The sequence below is a fragment of the Papaver somniferum genome, chromosome 2 (genome assembly GCF_003573695.1).
Source record: "Papaver somniferum cultivar HN1 chromosome 2, ASM357369v1, whole genome shotgun sequence".
Taxonomy (NCBI): Eukaryota; Viridiplantae; Streptophyta; class Magnoliopsida; order Ranunculales; family Papaveraceae; genus Papaver; species Papaver somniferum.
The window spans coordinates 78,588,205-78,606,708 of NC_039359.1; the positions used below are offsets into that span (position 1 = coordinate 78,588,205).

Sequence of the window (18,504 nt, forward strand, 5' to 3'; positions counted from 1 at the left end):
TAGGCAAACAAACAAAAGAAGACAAAAAGATAATTTGGGAGATTCTTTTTTTTTTTTAGCTCGAGCAGTTTCTCCCACTTGTCCTATATTTCCCATATTTCACTAGGAATCGTTACACCGAACCTAAACCATTCATTTTTAGTCAGATATTCTTCATGCCCCGTGAGTTAGCCGCTTTACTATGGTCATGCCTGTTGATGCTCCAGGATACCGAGAATATGGCATATTAGTATTCCACCAATCCAGCCATTTCCTTTAGCTCCTGATCAGGAGCAGGAAGAAAATAGAATCATTATCAGAGCCAGGTTTCGATCCTGGGACCTGTGGGTTATGGGCGCACCACGCTTCCGCTGCGCCACTCTGATTTGTTGTTTAAGTCTACAGTACACCCTTGAGGAACAAAGCTGCAGTATCAAGCTCCATAAATAAACATTGTTGGAATTGGAAGTTATGTATACACAAATAAACGAATTTCAGGTGAGGACTGGGGATACACCAGGACAGAATTGGGGTAGAAGTGCTTTTGTGTTTAAATGTATTTCACCTTCTTATAGTCTAGTTGATAGATATGAAGAATTGTTTATCTCAAGCAAAAAGTAAAAACTAAAACATCTGCAGTGGGTACCTTCAGATCAGTGCCATCAATATGTGGTAAAGGACGAGTTTCAGCTAAGCTTGTAACGCCAGCTAAAGGGAAATCACTGATGCCAGCAATATGCACCTGCACCTGAAGTAACACAGCTAATTAGTCCATATATTGACGGAACAAAATGCAAGTACAACTTGTGCCAAAAGAAGTAAAGAAAGTGCAAAAAACCCAGGTATCAAAAAACCCAGCAAAGGGGTATGGACTAGAACACTAGTACAACTTTCACAAGGGTAATTTTTTACTAATAATCACTATGACCTTTTTTTTGTTCCCATTCTTCCGCTAATGAGCCCTATCCAGAAGTCCATAAAATTCAACAAATAGGCCGCTCTTTATCTTTATTACCTAAAATGTGCACTGAATATCGTATTTTCAGTACCCTTCTCAATTAAACAAATTTGCACAAGTCAGGAAAATATGAAGGAAAATAAAGACTGCAAAAGTATGAGCAAATTGTGATTTAGGAGCATGTTATAGCAGATTCATTCGGATATGCTCTCATTAATAAGATAGCTGTGTCAGAACGACACTTTGTTATCAATTTTTTTTTTTTAAGCATGATATAATAGAAGAAGATGAATGAAAGCGAAACATAAGACACACTGCTGTTTTCTTCATGATAACATAGATGGTGACACATTATTTTATCTAAAATAACTCATGTATAGTGATGGGAATAAAAATCAAGTTCGTTATCAGTGAATGTACCCAAAACAAGTACCTTAGTTCCTTTCTTGATATCACAACCCCGGAGATAACCATACAAAATCATGTCTCTATTGCAGTTTTTATCCATGTGCAATCTGTCTGTAGGAGTGATATCTTCTAAACAATCTACCAGCACAAAAGGATGTGCAGATCGCCATGACAAAGGATGGAACTCCATAACCAATATGAAGCTTGCCGGTACGCGAATACCTTGCCCCAGATACCTGCAGATCACAAGATGGATAAGAAATCATGCTGTACATTCCTTGAATTTACTTTCATATTCCTTTTACCCTTTTCGCGAGTCCGTTGGAATCAAAAGTAGGATAATGTTATGAACAAAATGCTAGGGTTTTGGAATAAGAACTTTATGAAGCTAGTTAGATATGTCCATCCAAATATACTTACATTTCGTCAACTGGAGCAGATAGGCAGAAATCTGTGCTCCTTCGTATATTTCATTCCTGAATCTTTTTTGAAGTGTGCTGTTCGTATTTCTTCATTATCTTCACCTATATCTTCAAAGCAGTCAAGATGTGTAAACACCCCAACTAACCATGGGTATGCCATGAACTTTTTAAAGTTTGACAAACTCAGTGTTTCCTGAAATCAGCAAAAACATATTGCAGTAAGGCAAAGATATTGGTTATAGTAAGGCAAACATATTGGTTATAGCTTGTTTAAAAGTTGAACATACTTGGAACACCCATGCTGAATTTCCTAAACTTGTGTATCACAAAAGTAAAGTGTAAGTGTGTAACATACCATTTCGCACGCATAACAAACATCGATGACGAATATCACTGTGTCAGCATACTTTGCAGCATCGATCATGCCATTGATATTAGTAGGACACTCTGCAAACTCTATCCGTCTTTGTTCACCTAACAAAAACACTCAACCAAAAGCACAATGAGATTGTGAAACTAATGTCTACTAGTTAAAATAAGTCAAAACTATGAAGATAACATACCTGCTATGACCGAAATGGGGCCCTGCAGTATCATTAAGATTATGGTTGGTATAATGCCTTACTAGACGCTAAATCAACATGGAATTCCCAACCTGCACATCAGTTTTAGGCTTTAAATTTCAAATCCAAATTTCCAGTAAAGAAGTAAAAACTACTCACAGTTACTAAGTAAATCACCTTGGGAGGTCCATGAACTACAATAAAATAAGGAGCAGGTTGAGTAATTGGCTCTTTTTTATCAGTAGATTCCTACAACAATAGTAATTCATCAATAATACAGTGTGTAGATTGAATAATAAATTCAGTTTTTTCAATAAACCCCTAAGAAAAAAGAAAAACATCTAAATTGAAGAAACAAAGAGAGGGGAGCGTACATTTGGGATATTCTTCTTGTTGTTGGCCTGCCATTTCCTCTTCATGTTGCTTTTATTTATCTTCGCCATTCAAATCCTAAAAATCCACTAAATTGGAATTTCCTATTTCTTATTGAGTACCAGAAAACGAATAACTAAACATTACGAGCGAAAAGCTAGAGCAGGTAAAGAAAGACCTATGCTTTGACACTTCGATAATCCTTGAACAAAGTGATTAACAGAAAGAAATAGCATGCTTTAAATAAACCAGCTTTATAAGCATAATAGTACTTACAAGCTACAACTAACCCCACCTCTGCTGTTACAGTAGTAATTTGATGAGCTGAATCAGCTCCATCATTATTCCATATGCACGTTGAGACCTCAGCACGCTTCCTTTATAAAAAGTTAATTTAGATCTTGGATCTGACATCCAAGCAAGATTTTCTGATAAACACATTGCTCCCCTAAGTCAGTATGTCAGACTCAATAGTCACTGTAGTAAGTTTATTGGTATAGACATGTAGTTCCTCCACACCACTGCGAAGGAAACTCTCAGAAGCGACCAGATAGGTATAGACATGTAGTTCTGTTAGCAATTAGAGTTCACCAGTCTCCTGAGAAGCGACCCGGCAGGACTAATATGGGACCAATTTAGATGAAGTAGCTATCTGCTGACAGAAGGCTAGTAGGGGGAACTTAAATTGTCATTTTAACACCGTCAAAGCTGGTTATTAACATAGAGAGGTTAATTAGTATTAGAAGTGCACTCAGTATATCCCAGATCATGCATGTCGAGATATAAAATTGGCCAAGAAGAAATGGAACGAATTAGCAAAAAAAGAGCTTAATTAATATTGTTGATTAATAAAACTATAGTCAAACATGCAAAGTTAACTACTATCAAATTACAAGAACAAGAAAAGAGTGATGAAAATGAAACGATAAAACCAAAGTGTAAGGTTTGATGCTTTTCATCTTTTCTTTTTAGGAATACAAGATGTCTCGATCATGAACCTATGGAACTGATCCACCTCCTTCTTATTCCCACTAAATAACTGATTCCTTGATGTATTATAGATGAACGCAGAAACAGGCGTGCTACTAGGGAAACATTTAACTACCAGACGCGATTCTCAGTTACAGAGGAAACAATGGTTTTTAATGTATCCTGCAGAACAGAGTAATCTTAATGTTTATCACTGCCTACTATTACTTCCTTTGAGATATATATATATATATATGAAAGAAAAATGTAAAGTTTCAAGGTAGTACCAGTGAGTGGTCTTTGAGACCAAGAGAGAGCAGTAATGTCCTGGGAGACCCATAGCTACTGGAACACAAAATAAGGATGACAGCATTGAGCATATTCAGTAACAGCGTCCCCACAGAAAACACATGTGTCTAATCTTGGAATCTATTGGTTATATCTAACACATTTTGGTTAGATGAATCTGTAGGAAGAAGAACTAGAAGAGGAATATGTTCCAGGAACAAAATTTGCAAAGAAGCAACCTCTGAAGAAAAACACCAATAAAGGAAGGGAAAAGCAGACCAGACAGAAGAGGATGGGAACCAACCAGGAAGCAAGGTAAGAAGAATCAACGAAAGGACAACATGTAATGATAGGACAAACAATATAATTCTCAAAGATTGTGACCTAGGGAAGCAGCAGAATAAAAAAGACAAGCCCGATGAGGATAAAGTTGAAGAAGAAAATCCTCGTACTTTTGTTGGAAGGCCGTTTAGAAAATTACCTCCACTGGAAACAATGGAATGCTTTCAAGATTACAAGGATACAATAGAACCAGACTTGATGGAAGTACTGGAGACATACTTTGAGAATGCCAACAGCCTGTAAGTATATATAAAAACCACCTTTATGTTTGTTTACAAAATCAATGCATTACAGGTTATGCTTCTTATGAAATAAATATATAAAAAATTATGCTTCAAAAAAACCCATGCATAATAAAATATGCTTCTAAAACAATACATGCATAACACAAGCCTCTGGTTTATGGTTCTGCCGTATGTCACTTGAATAAACATCTCACTGATTATGTCTTCTACAGAAATTCGGCTTGGAGTATCAGAGAAGGAGAAGACCCGTACTTATGGGATATTCGGATTCACAGAGATGTAATAAGGAAGCTAATGAACAATGAATACCTAGAAGAACAAGTACTCAGCTACTACAGTTACAGGTTGTTTAGGAAGTGGAAATATGAAGAGAAAGCTGATAGTATTGAACATAGGTATGCGGAGTCTGCATTCATGAGCCCGGATGCTTGGGTAAGTCAAAAAAAAGAAAATCATTTCCCAACACTTTAACATTGAAAATTGTTACTTTTGCTACATAACAAGTCATCATAACTAGGTTTTCTGCATGACAAGTTATTCATCATTGCATATCATGTTATGCCAATATTATTGCTTCCGCATAACATGTTATGCAACTAGTTTTGAACTGCATAACAAGTTATGCAACTAACTTTAAACTGCATAACAAGTTATTAAGCATTTTTTCCTACACCTTTTGTGCACCTCCGCTAAAAAAAAATTCCTGAAAAATATTTCTTTTGCAGTACTTTTTAAAACAAAGTAGAAAGATGGTATTGCTAAATATGTTGGAGAATTCATCTTGAATCTCCGTGATAAAGTTGAGAAAATGTTCATTCCAATGAACTATATGATAAAGGAAAACCCTGCTGGTACACATTGGACATTGTTAGAGTATGACTTTGTAGATGGTGAGTGGAACTTTTATAACAGTCTTTCAAGCCACGAAGTTAACTGCAAGAGACAAGATCTTATAATGGCAAAGGCTTGTATGCCATATTTGGTCGAAAGATATGACAATCTGAAGCTATCACCAGATTTCGTGGATATAAAGAGGGAACCGCTTGTATACAAGGATATTCTTTGCAAGATTGTTCCTGAACAAGGTCATCACCCCGACTGCCTCATATTTGTATGCTACTATATGAAGATGAGTATGAAGTATCAAGTCAAACAGAAATGGCTGGGGTTGAATAAGGAAGATGCGGTAAAAAAAGCTAACCAGAAAAGACTAAGTTTGGTATAGAAAATGCTGACAGATCCTGGAAAAAATTGGGCGATAGATGCCAATGAAGACGTCAGAGATGAAGCTGCGCGTCAATGTGATGAAGTCGTGCGTAAATGTTCCTGATGATGTGCATAATAGAAAGGTTCAAACGTAACTTTGTTTTAACCACCTGTGTGTTGTTGGTAGGTTGAGCAATTTAACTTGGGAGTAAAAACTAATGGGAAAGTAGTTGGAGTAAAGCTTAACTTCAGTCAGTAGTTATGTGTAATGTGTTGGCATGAAGATTGTCTGAAGTGAAAACTTGTTATCATACGATGTTTATATATATATATATATCAATGCTTGTTTCAGTGCTTCTTATATATTCTTTATATGTATTTGTTGCAATCTTATTTCACAAAAAGTAGAAACTCGTTCTATGATAACGAGGGGGGCATTTCCCCCTTGACCCCCGATTATAAACATAACATGATATCTTTAAAAGAATAAATGCATAAAAGATTGTGCATCTTAGAAAAAAAATGCATAAGAGATTATGCATCTTCAAAAAATAACGCATAACCCGTTATGCATCTTCCAAACTAATGCATAATTTATTATGCATAACATTATCTGATAGAACTAATGCATAACAGATTGTGCATCTTAGAAAAAGAATGCATAAAAGATTATGCATCTTAAAACAATAATGCATAACCCGTTATGCATCTTCAGAAAACAATGCATGACCCATTATGCATCTTTAAAACTAATGCATAATTTATTATGCATAACATTATCTGATAGAAACAGAAAAACACACAGTGAAAAAAGAAGTGTTTTTCATAAAAATCAAAATAACTAATTAAAGAAAAAATACTTGTTCATAAAAACCAATACTAAAACTAACTAAAGAAAAGTGAATTAGGTTCAAACGTAAAAGTAATAGTCTGAAGAAACCAACAAGCTAAATGCTCTCCCTTAACTTCCCTTAGGCTTCTTCGGCGGCTACTTGTAACAGGTAGGATTTGTACAAGTTTTCTTGTTGCGATGACCAATCTCAAAAAAATTACCACAGCGCATAGCTCTCCTAGGAAGCTTCTCGTAACGGCTCAAATGTCTATTAGCTTGTGGTTTCCCTGGCGTCCTCCTAACATCAGGTATATCGATAATATCATCACCTTCATAAACTTCAGGCTTGTTGTAGTTCAGAATAGGATGAATTGTATGGTTGTATGCGTTATTAAAGTATGCAGTAGTGAAATAAGGTTCAACAAAATCATATGGATTAGAACCAGACATTGTTAGCGACGCAAAAGCATGCACACATGGAATCCATATACGCGCCACCTATGACAGGTACATGTCCTTGCATCAAGGTTAACACTATGAGAACTCTCCCCTCCCTCCACTTCATAAACATGAGTATCGGACTGTATAACCATCCAGGTTAAACCCTCATCAATAAGAGCCTTCATCTTAGCTTCATTCTTCGGTGTGAGAATTGTTATGAAACTTTTACCAGTATTCCGCCTTTCTGACATCATCCTTCCTTATCTGATCCAGAATAGCATTTGCAGGGAGCTTCTTGTGTGCCTTCATCCAACTATTGAAGGATTCAGCAAGAGTAGAAGATGTCCTACCATACCTACAACCCTGAAAAAAGGCATTTGACCACTTATCTGGAGGGATATCTAATATTTAGTCTGCAAACCAACCATAACCAAGACCCCTAATCGTAACGATGGTAGTTTGGAAACCTTCGGGACTAAGAGCATATGCAGCAGCTTGAAATGAATCAATAACGGCACCATACCTTTCGTCAGATGCATTAATAGGTAAGTTCATCTTAAGATGATAATAGCAGATACTATGGAAGGCTCCAGGAAAGTAAAATGGAATCTCTCTCTTTAATCCTTATGCACGATCAGATAAAAATGTGATTGGCCTTTGATCATGATCAAGAACATTACTCAAATTCCTCATGAACCATTCCCAGTTATCATTATCTTCACCAGCTACCAGGGCCATGGCTAGTGGAAAGAACCGTGCACATCAAAAAATATAAAATCAAGCCAACGTCTATATGAAGTATGCGCATCTAAAACAAATGCATGATGTCTTATGCATCTAAACCAAATGATGCATAAGACATTACGCACTTGCATAAAAAGGATGCATAAAAATCAGAAAAGTGAAAACAATAATGCATAAGACATTATGCAGCTAAAACAAAATAATGTATAATGTCTGATGCATTTAAACAGAAATGATGCATAACCACAAAAGTGAAAACAAAAAATGCATAAGACATTATGCACTTGCATAAAAAGGATGCTTAAAATCAGAAAAGTGAAAACAATAATGAATAAGACATTATCCAGCTAAACCAAAATAATGTATAATGTCTTATGCATCTAAGCAGAAATGATGCATAACCAGAAAAGTCAAAACAATAATGCATAATACATTATGAATCCAATATAAATAATGCATGAGACATTAAGCACATGTATAAAAAGGATGCATTATCAAAAAAATTACCATTTTCAGCATTGATAGCGGTTGCAGCCATGAGGCATCCTCTATATCTCCCTGTAAGAAAGGTAGCATCGACATAAACCATGGGACGAAGGTAACGGTAACCATGGATGCATGGCTCGAAAGCAATAAAAATACGCACAAACTTATTTTAAGGTGCCTCATCTTCTAATTCAGTTGAACTATCCTCGTTCGATTCAGGTTCATCCATTTAAACTTGAAAATCAATCCAACTACCAGGATTTGTGCTGCGAATAGCATCTACATACGTACCAGATGTGAATACGAAATGGCCTCATCACCAAATATATCCTCATACACTTTTTCTCTTCCATTGTAAGCTTCGTAATATTCACATTGATCTCGTAGCTAGTTTTAAAAACTTTTTCAAATCAGAAGCTTTGAAATTCGGATCACTTCTAATTTCATCCTTGATAAGACTAGCAACAAATTTATTGTCGAGCCTTTGGAAAAGCCTTTCACATCCAACACCACAGGTATGACTACTAACATACTTCTTAACCTTAAGCATCTTGTTTTCAACATCACAACACAAACCTTATACTCTCAAGGGCATTTTACGTTAGAGAATTTTGCATAGAACCTGCTAGGTTCATTCTTAGTATATATAAGAACACGCCCAGTTTTTAACTCGTATTTCTTTACTGCAATACATACCTCTGCTACACCTCCATAAAAAACTTTATCAGCATTACCAAGTAATTTATCCCAGCCCTCAGTCCTAAGAACATTGTTAATATGCACAGAACCATCTTCAAGGAAATTCACCATCGCTTCTTCTGGTTCAGGTTCTATTAAACGTCTACTTGATGAAGCTCTACTACGACTGTTGGAATAATTGGATCCAACTTCAACAAGTAAATCAAAGATCTTCTGACCTTTGCAGTGGCAACGAGATACAAAACACTGAAGCAGAACAATGGAATCAACTCGCACAAACTTGCATACATCATTAAAAGAAATTCTGACATGATGAGGTAGTAAACGAGTCCACTTATAGCAAACGGTTGTCTTCAAATTCTCCAGAGCTGTGTTGATATCAATAGGAGGTGCTAAGAATTCACTAAAGTGGTGAATTACAGCTAGTGCACTAGTAGCAGGCATTTCACCCTGCAAAAATACAAAAGAGAAAAAATCAAACATATTTATCCTGCATATTGCTTCACAAGAATTCTTACTCAAAATTAAAAGATCTAATCAACAACAGCAAAGATAATCTACATTAACCATAATCAGATCAAAAATCAACAAGATACCAAAATCAATAATCTCCATTAACGTAACAGAAAACAGATCAAAAATGGGAGTGGAAAAACAAATCAAATGAAAAATCGAATAGAAAGAAGCGAAACCTAAAAAATTGATGTATCAACATCTGAACATGAAATCGAAACAAAAAAATTGAATCGAAAAATATCTACATTGATCGTAACAATTTCAGAACCTAGAAAAATCAAAAAAAATAATCAAAGACAAGCTTAAAAGATCTAAAAACCGATTCGAAAACCTAAATTAAGCTTCAGAAACCTAGAAGAGCTTACAGAAACTAAAACCTAGAATCAAACCAATATTAAATAAAAATCAGAATCAACATTGGAATGTACCGCGAACGAACCTGAAGCTTGAATTTTAGAGTAAAATAAAATCTCTCAATCAGCTCCTTCTCAATTTCTGGGCTATCAATCTCTCGAAACTGAATCTCAGAAACTGAAAGTGAGGCTAAATCTTGAATTCTTCATCTCTCGATAATTCAATCTCCCAAATCATCTCCTTCTTCAGCTCTCGATAATTCAATCTCTCAGCTCTCGCTCGTATTCTATCTCCTTCTCCTTCTCAATCGCTCAGCTATAAATCTCTCTCTCGAAACTGAATTTCTCAAAACTGAAACTAAAGTTGTGAACGACTGAGGTTTTGTTTGGTGAGGTCAAACTGGAAAAAGAAAACGTAATTTCGAAAACTCTAGGTGACGGAATAATTTTCACAGGAATTTTGGGTGCGCGTGTGATATTTCACGCGTGTGGATTTCACAGTAGGGAAAAGTGTAAGAATGGGTGTGGTTGTAGTTTTCACTTTATTTTTTAATTTTTTTTACGGAGAGCCATGGGTTGACAAACCCGGCTCTAGCTCCCTAAAATATTAAAAGTTATTTAAATGTCCCTAATTTTATTTTATAATTTGTAATTGGCCCATCTATGTTTAGTATCGGTTCACTAAAATTTATTTGAATTTTTTTAGCCCCCACTAATATTAATTACTCGCTCCGCCACTAATACAGCAATACCTTCACCTATGATGATTTCAGTGGCAGAACTAGCAACATTGGACACCTCGGGTTTTGTTGTTCTTGGTATACTACTGTGTACAAGAATTCGTGTATAACAGACCAAATTCTAACTTAATTTCAATCGACTGTTAAACAATTATACTTTAGTTTATTCCAACAAGATGCTCAATTAATTCCTATTACGTGGAACATACCTTATGTCTGCGCACAAATAATTCTCTATGATCTGCTTAACGGAACAAAGCTTCAAAATCAAAACAATAAAACTAAGATTGGGGATCAGGAATCAAACTTGATTAACCGATGTGAGGATCACTCTTTTCTTAAAACGCAATTCACCATGTATACTATACTGAACAGTTAGCGGTGATGGTTTCCCAGGATACAACGGTTTCTCTCAAAGTAACACAGCACTTGAATACTCCGAAAACAGCGAACGCAAGATGAAGAATAAATTCTCAGATTTCTAAAACATATTTTATGATTAATTTTTCCAGTAAAAAATATTGGGTTTTTATGCCGTAGTTCATGTCTCTTGGCGACTACACATTTCCTCACATATGCGACAGTTAGAAGTGGCGCCCCTTCATATTTGGTCGCATAAAGGGAAAGGTGTAATATTAGTTCCTTGATCGAGTCTTATGGAAAGACACAATAAGGACCATCACATCAAAACCGTCAATAACCACCAAAATGGGAGTATCAACGTATTTAGTCTCCACCAAACGTGCTCCCTACTTCTGGACCTTTGTTACGCTTATACCATAGTCAACTTATCTTCCAATTTATCATTCATATAACCAACAATCCCCCACATATGAATGAAAATTGAGACATGCAATGAAAATAAAATAATTATAATGCAGACACTGAGAGAGTTTCTATACGGAAAATCACTCCCTTTGGAAAGATAGCTTTTGGCTTTGAATATTCCACAGCGATTATCTACCGGGTGCACTGGTTGATTAGTGAACACGATGTCTTAAACTATTCAACTGTATAGTATACACCAATGCAGTAGATATCACACATTTTATTTTCCTTTCATCTTTTGTTCTCAGTTGTGTTCATTTCGGCCTTGAACAATCCCAATTTTCATGAGTGCTCTAGAGTAACATAGCCTTGTAGTTCTCACGGAAGCGGCCCCACTTCACACTCATATAGGTGATCTCCTATTAGAAGTACCCTGCCATACTTCGCTTTGATAATTCTAAGCCATAGGAATCATTAAAAGATATTCTTAACCTCTCTCCTGACATGCAACACTGACTATTTCATCATGGAAATGGGAGTAGAAAAAATCTCTTTCAGTATTCTCTGGCGAGTAGTTCACAATATAGTTGTCCCTTTTGAACCTAGACCATGGGATCTCCAATCGCTAGGTTGGGTTACCGCTGCCACTTAGTCTTTTTTAGGCATCAATCCCATTCCCCTTGATGAGGAAAATACTTGCTATTTAGATAATCCTTTTGTAAACGGATCCGCTAGATTATCTTTTGATCTTATATAACTCACTGTTATAACTCCACTAAAGAGCAATTCCCTTATGGTATCATGTCCACGACGAGTGTGTATAGACTTACCATTATACATCTTACTTTCTGCCTTACCAATCGCTGCTTGATTGTCACAATGTATATTTATTGCAGACACAGGTTTAGGCCATAACGATATATCCTCTAGGAAATTCCGAAGTCGCTCTGCTTCTTCTGTTTCTTTATCCAATGCAATGAATTCAGATTCCATTGTTGATCTAGCAATTAAAGTTTGTCTTGATGATTTCCATGATACCGCAGACTCACCCATAGTAAATACATAGCCGCTTGTCGACTTAGTATCATCAGAACCTGAGATCCAGTTTGCATCAACATATCCTTCAAGCACCGGTGGATAAGTTGTATAGTGCAATCCATAATCTTTCGTTTTCCTTAGATATCTCAAAACTCGTACTAGGGATTTCGAGTGAGTAATATTTGGATTACTCGTAAATCTACTTAATCTACTCACTGCACATGCTATGTCTGGTCTAGTACAATTCATTAGATACATTAGACTCCCAATGATTCTAGAGTATTCTAATTGACCTGTTGCTTCACCGATATTATTAACAAGATGAGTACTAGAATCTATAGGTGTACTAGCAACTCTATTGTCATTCTTATTGAATTTATCCAAAATTTTCTCAACATAATGTTCTTGAGATAATTTTATGGCGTTCAAAGTTCTAGTAACTTTAATTCCAATAATGACATCTGCTTTGCCTAAATCTTTCATGTCGAAATTTTTAGACAACATTTTCTTTGTAGATTTTATAGCTTCTAGGTCACTACCCATTATTAGCATATCATCTACATACATACATGGAATTACACAACCTTTTGTTGAGGTTTTCGTGTAGACACATTTGTCACACTTATTGATCTTAAATCCATTTGATAACATTGTTTTATCAAATTTTTCATGCCATTGTTTAGGCGCATGTTTTAACACATAAAGGGACCTAACCAATTTACACACTTTCTTTTCTTTACCGGGCACCACAAGTCCTTCCGGTTGTTCCATATATATTTCTTCCTCCAATTATCCGTTTAAGAATGCAGTCTTAACATCCATTTGATGTATTTCTAAGTTATATAATGTTGATATTGCTATAAGCATTCGAATGGAACTGATTCTAGTACCGGGAGAATATGTATCGAAATAGTCTAACCCTTGTTTTTTCTTAAAGCCTTTAGCAACTAATCTGGCTTTATACTTTTCAATAGTTCCATCAATTCTCAGTTTTCATTTGAAAACCCATTTACAACCTAATGGTTTAAAACCGTTAGGCAAGTCAACTAGATCCCATGTGTGGTTTTGCATGACGGAATCTATCTCATTGTTTGAGGCCTCTTTCTAAAATGTTGCTTCCGGGGTGGATATTTCTTCCGCATATGCTCGAGGCTCGTCTTCTAACATAAACGTTATGAAGTCAGAGCCAAAAGTTTTAGCAACTCTAGCCCTCTTACTTATACGTGGATCTTCAACGGTTTCCTGTGAAGTGTTAGTATATACATTTCCTTCTTCAACAATTGTTTTCCTTTTTAAAGGATTTATATTGTTGTCTCGTTTCCATGGGAACAAATTTTCAAAGAATTCAACCTCCCTTGATTCCAAAATTGTGTTTACATGAATATCTTCAATTTCAGATTTTTATAGACAAGACATCTGTAGGCATTACTGTTTTCAGCATACCCAATGAAGATACAATCAACCGTCTTTGGACCTATTTTAACTCTTTTAGGCAATGGTACTCTAACTTTTGCTAAGCACACCCACACTTTTATGAATTTATACGAAGGTTTTCTACCTTTCCATAATTCATAAGGGGTTTTCTCTTTTTTCTCGTGAGACAACTTATTCAAAATGTAATTTGCGGTAAGCAAAGCTTCCCCCCACAAGTTGTCGGGTGCACCAGAATTTATTAAAAGATCATTCATCATTTCTTTCAACGTACGGTTCTTGTGTTCCACAATACCGTTTGACTGCGGCGAATAGGGAGCAGTAGTTTGATGAATGATCCCACTTTGTGCACAAATCTCATCTAAATAAGATTCATACTCGATCCCCCTATCGCTCTTAAGAATCTTGATCTTCTTGTTCAATTGATTTTCAACTTCATTTTTATAAAGTTGAAATTTCTCAACTGCCTCGTCTTTACTTCTTAATAAGTAAACATAACAGTACCTTGTACTATCATCAATGAATGTGATAAAATAATTTTTACCACCTCTACTTTGAACCATTTTTAAATCACACAAATCTGTGTGAATTAAGCGCAAAGGTTCTGTGTTTCTTTCAACAACAGAAAATGGAGGTTTAGTGAATTTAGATTCAACACAAACTTCACATTTTTGTGATGTATATATATCAAATTTAGGCAAGTGATCCATATTCATTAATTTCCTTAAAGAATTATAATGCACATGGCCTAACCTCTAGTCGACAATGTACGCAGAAGGGAGAACTTTATTAATTGTAGGCATAACAGTCACTACATTGGCCTTACACATGCCCCCGTCTAAATACCCTTTCCTACATACATTTCATTCTTTGATATTACGAAACTACTTCCTTCAAATACTAGTTTGAAACCATGTTTAACCAGCAAATCACCAGAAATCAAGTTTCTGCAAATCTCAGGAACATGTAGCACTCCTATCAAAGTAACCTTCTTACTCTAAGTAAATTCGAGTACAATGTTTCCTTTTCCTTGAACTACTGAAGTCACGCCATTACCCATGTACACAGATTCACCATTATTAATGGCCTCATAGGTAGAAAACATAGAGCGATCAAAGCACACATGTCGAGTCGCTCCGGTATCAATCCACCACTCATGTGGATTGATCTGCATATTAATTTCTGTTACAACAGAAACTAAACTCAAGCACTCAGAATTCATGGTTGAGTTGTAATAAAGATATTCAATATGCAACAAAAATATATTGATAACAAAATATGTCACAGCCGCCAAATTCTGACTACGCACAGTAACAAGACTAAACTAATAACAAGGGAATTGCGTTTTAAGATTGTTGTTCTTGGTATACTACTGTGTACAAGAATTCGTGTATGACAGACCAAATTCTAACTTAATTTCAATCAACTGTTATACTATTATACTTTAGTTTATTCCAACAAGATGCTCAACTAATTCCTACTACGTGTGCTCACTGTAATTACAAAGTTTGATGATGCATTCAACAACTATGTAATTAATTAATTGAGGCAATGATGCAAACATATGATAAGTCTAAAGGGATTCTTAAATCGTACTTCAAATGCAATATTCAATTATACCAAAACGTGAATTGAGACAGTAATAAGAATCACCAAATAACGAAAGCAATTACAAGCAAGTATTCAGTGCGGAACATACCTTATGTCTGCGCACAAATAATTCTCTATGATCTGCTTAACGGAACAAAGCTTCAAACTCAAAACAATAAAACTAAGATTGGGGATTAGGAATCAAACTTGATTAACCGAGGCGAGGATCACTCACTACGGGAAAAATATACATCTACAACTGGAGATTTACAACACTTCGCTATACATCGTAGAAAGTCCTATGTTTTACAACTCGTTTCAAAGGAAGAGTTGTCGTATATCATCACTACCAACCCTTAGGAACAAGGGGTTGCGCTAAGAAAACAAACGACAACTCCTTTAGCAAAACTGTTGTGACGACATTTAGGTATAACAACTTTGTTTCATAAGTGTAGTGACTTAGCCTATCACAATTCTCACAAGTGTTGTTGAAGAACACAAAAATATGATAATGAAAAATACGTTAGAGGGGAGATTCGAACATGAACCTAATGCATGGATGTCTAGCTCATCAACCATCCTTACAGTTCACAAGTTTAGGTTTTTTTTTTTTTAATAGAAACGTATAACAACACTTATAAGTGTTGTTGAAGTTAAAATATAGAATGTGGGAAAAAATGAGGTTTGGGGGACTCGACGGCCAGGTTTCGATCTTGGATCCGGGTATGCATACAATATGCAGAAATAGGATTTTTTTAATGTTTCGTAGAATATCTCGAAGGAATCTTACCTGTAAATGGATGAATTCTTCGTTCTTACCAAGTTTCTGACTTATAGTAGTCAACTCGCGGCCAGGTTTCGATCTTTGAGCCTGGTACGCATACAATATGCAGAAATAAGTTTTTTTAAAGGTTTCGTAAAAAATTTCGAAGGAATCTTACCTGTAAATGGATGAATTCGTCATTCTTACCAAGTTTTTGACTTATAGTAGTCAACTCACGACCAGGTTTCGATCTCGGATCCTGGTACGCATACAATATGCAGAAATAGGGTTTTTTTAAAGGTTTCGTAGAATATTTCGAAGAAATCTTACCTATAAATAGATGGATTCGTCGTTCTTACCAAGTTTCTGACTTAGAGCAGTCAACTCGCGGCCAGGTTTCGATCTCGGAGAATGGTATGCATAGAATATGCATAAATAAGGTTTGCTTAAGGTTTCGTAGAATATACCAAAGGAATCTTACCTGTAAATGGATGGATTCGTCGTTTTTACCAAGTTTTTTACTTAGAGTAGTCAACTCGTGGCCGAGTTTCGATCTCTGAGCCTGGTATGTATACAATATGCAGAAATAAGGTTTGTTAAAGGTTTCGTAGAATATTTCGAAGGAATCTTACCTGTAAATGGATGGTTTACTCGTTCTTACCAAGTTTCTGACTTATAGTAGTCAACTCGTGGCCAGGTTTCGATCTCTGAGCCTGATTTGCATACAGTATTAAGAAATAAGTTTGTTTAAGGTTTCGTAGAATATTTCGAAGGAATCTTACCTGTAAATGGATGGATTCGTCATTCTTACCAAGTTTCTGACTTAAAGTAGTCAATTTCGATGATGTATCATGCTAAGTTTGAAGTCAGAACCCTCTCAGAGCTTCTTGCTTCATAGATTATATGCTATTATACCAAGTTTGAAGTTCGAATCGACATTGAGCTTCATACTTATCGATTTTGATGATGTACATTTTTCACTATCTGTAATATTTACTTTACTCATTTCAGATAAGGATAGTCTGGTAATTTTCACAGTCTCCATAATATTTATTACCTTTATTTCTAGTAAGGGTTATATGGTGCTTTTAAAAATTTATAATATTTAGTTTACTTATTTTCCGGTAAGGGTGGTCTGGTCATTTTCATAGTCTTCATAATATTTATTGCATTAATTTCCAAGAAGGGTAATATGGTCATTTTCACAAGAAGTAATATTAACTTTACTTTTTTTCGATAAGGATAGTCAGGTCATTTTCACAATCTCCATAATATTTATTGCACAAATTTCCATGAAGCGTAATATGATCATTTTCACTATCTGTAATATTTACTTTACTTATTTCAGATAAGGTTAGTTTAGTAATTTCACAATCTCCATAATATTTATTACCTTTATTTCTAGTAAGGTTAATATGGTCATTTTAACTCTTGTAATCTTCGAACCTGGGATGTTCAATTCTGATATATTTTTTATCCAGTTCATCCGAACGAGAAACTCGGGTTTCGTAGATTATTCCAAAGAAATCTTACCTGGTATGCATACAATATGCAGAAATAGGGTTTGTTTAAGGTTTCGTAGAATATCTCGAAGGACTCTTACCTATAAATGGATGGATTCGTCGTTCTTACCAATTTTCTGACTTAGAGTAGTCAACTCGCGGCCAGGTTTCGGTCTCGGAGCATGGTATGCATACAATATGCAGAAATAGGATTTGTTTAAGGTTTCGTAGAATATTTCGAAGGAATCTTACCTGTAAATGGATGGTTTCTTCGTTCTTACGAAGTTTATGACTTAGAGTAGTCAACTCGCGGCCAGGTTTGGATCTCGGAGCCTGGTATGCATATAATATGCAGAAATAAGGTTTGTTTAAGGTTTCGTAGAATATTTCGAAGGAATCTTACCTGTAAATGGATGGTTTCTTCGTTCTTACCAAGTTTCTGACTTAGATTAGTCAATTTCGATGATGTATCATTCTAAGTTTGAAGTCATAACCCTCTCAGAGCTTCTTGGTTCATAGATTGTATGCCATTATACCAAGTTTGAAGTTCGAATCGACATTGAGCTTCATGCTTATCGATTTTGATGATGTATCAATGCTAAGTTTGAAGTCAGAACCCTCTCAAAGAATCTTGGTTCATAAATTGTATGCCATTATACCAAGTTTGAAGCTCGAATCGACATTGAGCTTCATACTTATCGATTTTGATGATGTATCATGCTAAGTTTGAAGTCAGAACCCTCTCAGAGCTTCTTGGTTCATAGTTTGTATGTTGTTATACCACATTTGAAGTTTGAATCGACACTAAGCTTCATATTCATCAATTTTGATGATGTATCATGCTAAGTT

At 35.6% G+C, this 18,504-nt stretch overlaps 1 long non-coding RNA gene and 1 other non-coding gene across 2 annotated transcripts; both read right to left on the reverse strand.

Annotated features, from left to right (window-relative positions):
- Window positions 1–293: 293 nt before the first annotated feature.
- TRNAM-CAU lies at window positions 294–365 on the reverse strand. The gene has a single exon. It is a non-coding gene; the product is annotated as a tRNA-Met (tRNA).
- A 1,963-nt stretch (window positions 366–2,328) lies between these two features.
- On the reverse strand, window positions 2,329–2,769 carry LOC113353602. Its single transcript, XR_003361396.1, has 3 exons — window positions 2,705–2,769; window positions 2,508–2,579; window positions 2,329–2,422 (listed from the first exon to the last, which is right to left on the reverse strand). It is a non-coding gene; the product is annotated as an uncharacterized LOC113353602 (long non-coding RNA).
- Window positions 2,770–18,504: the final 15,735 nt, after the last annotated feature.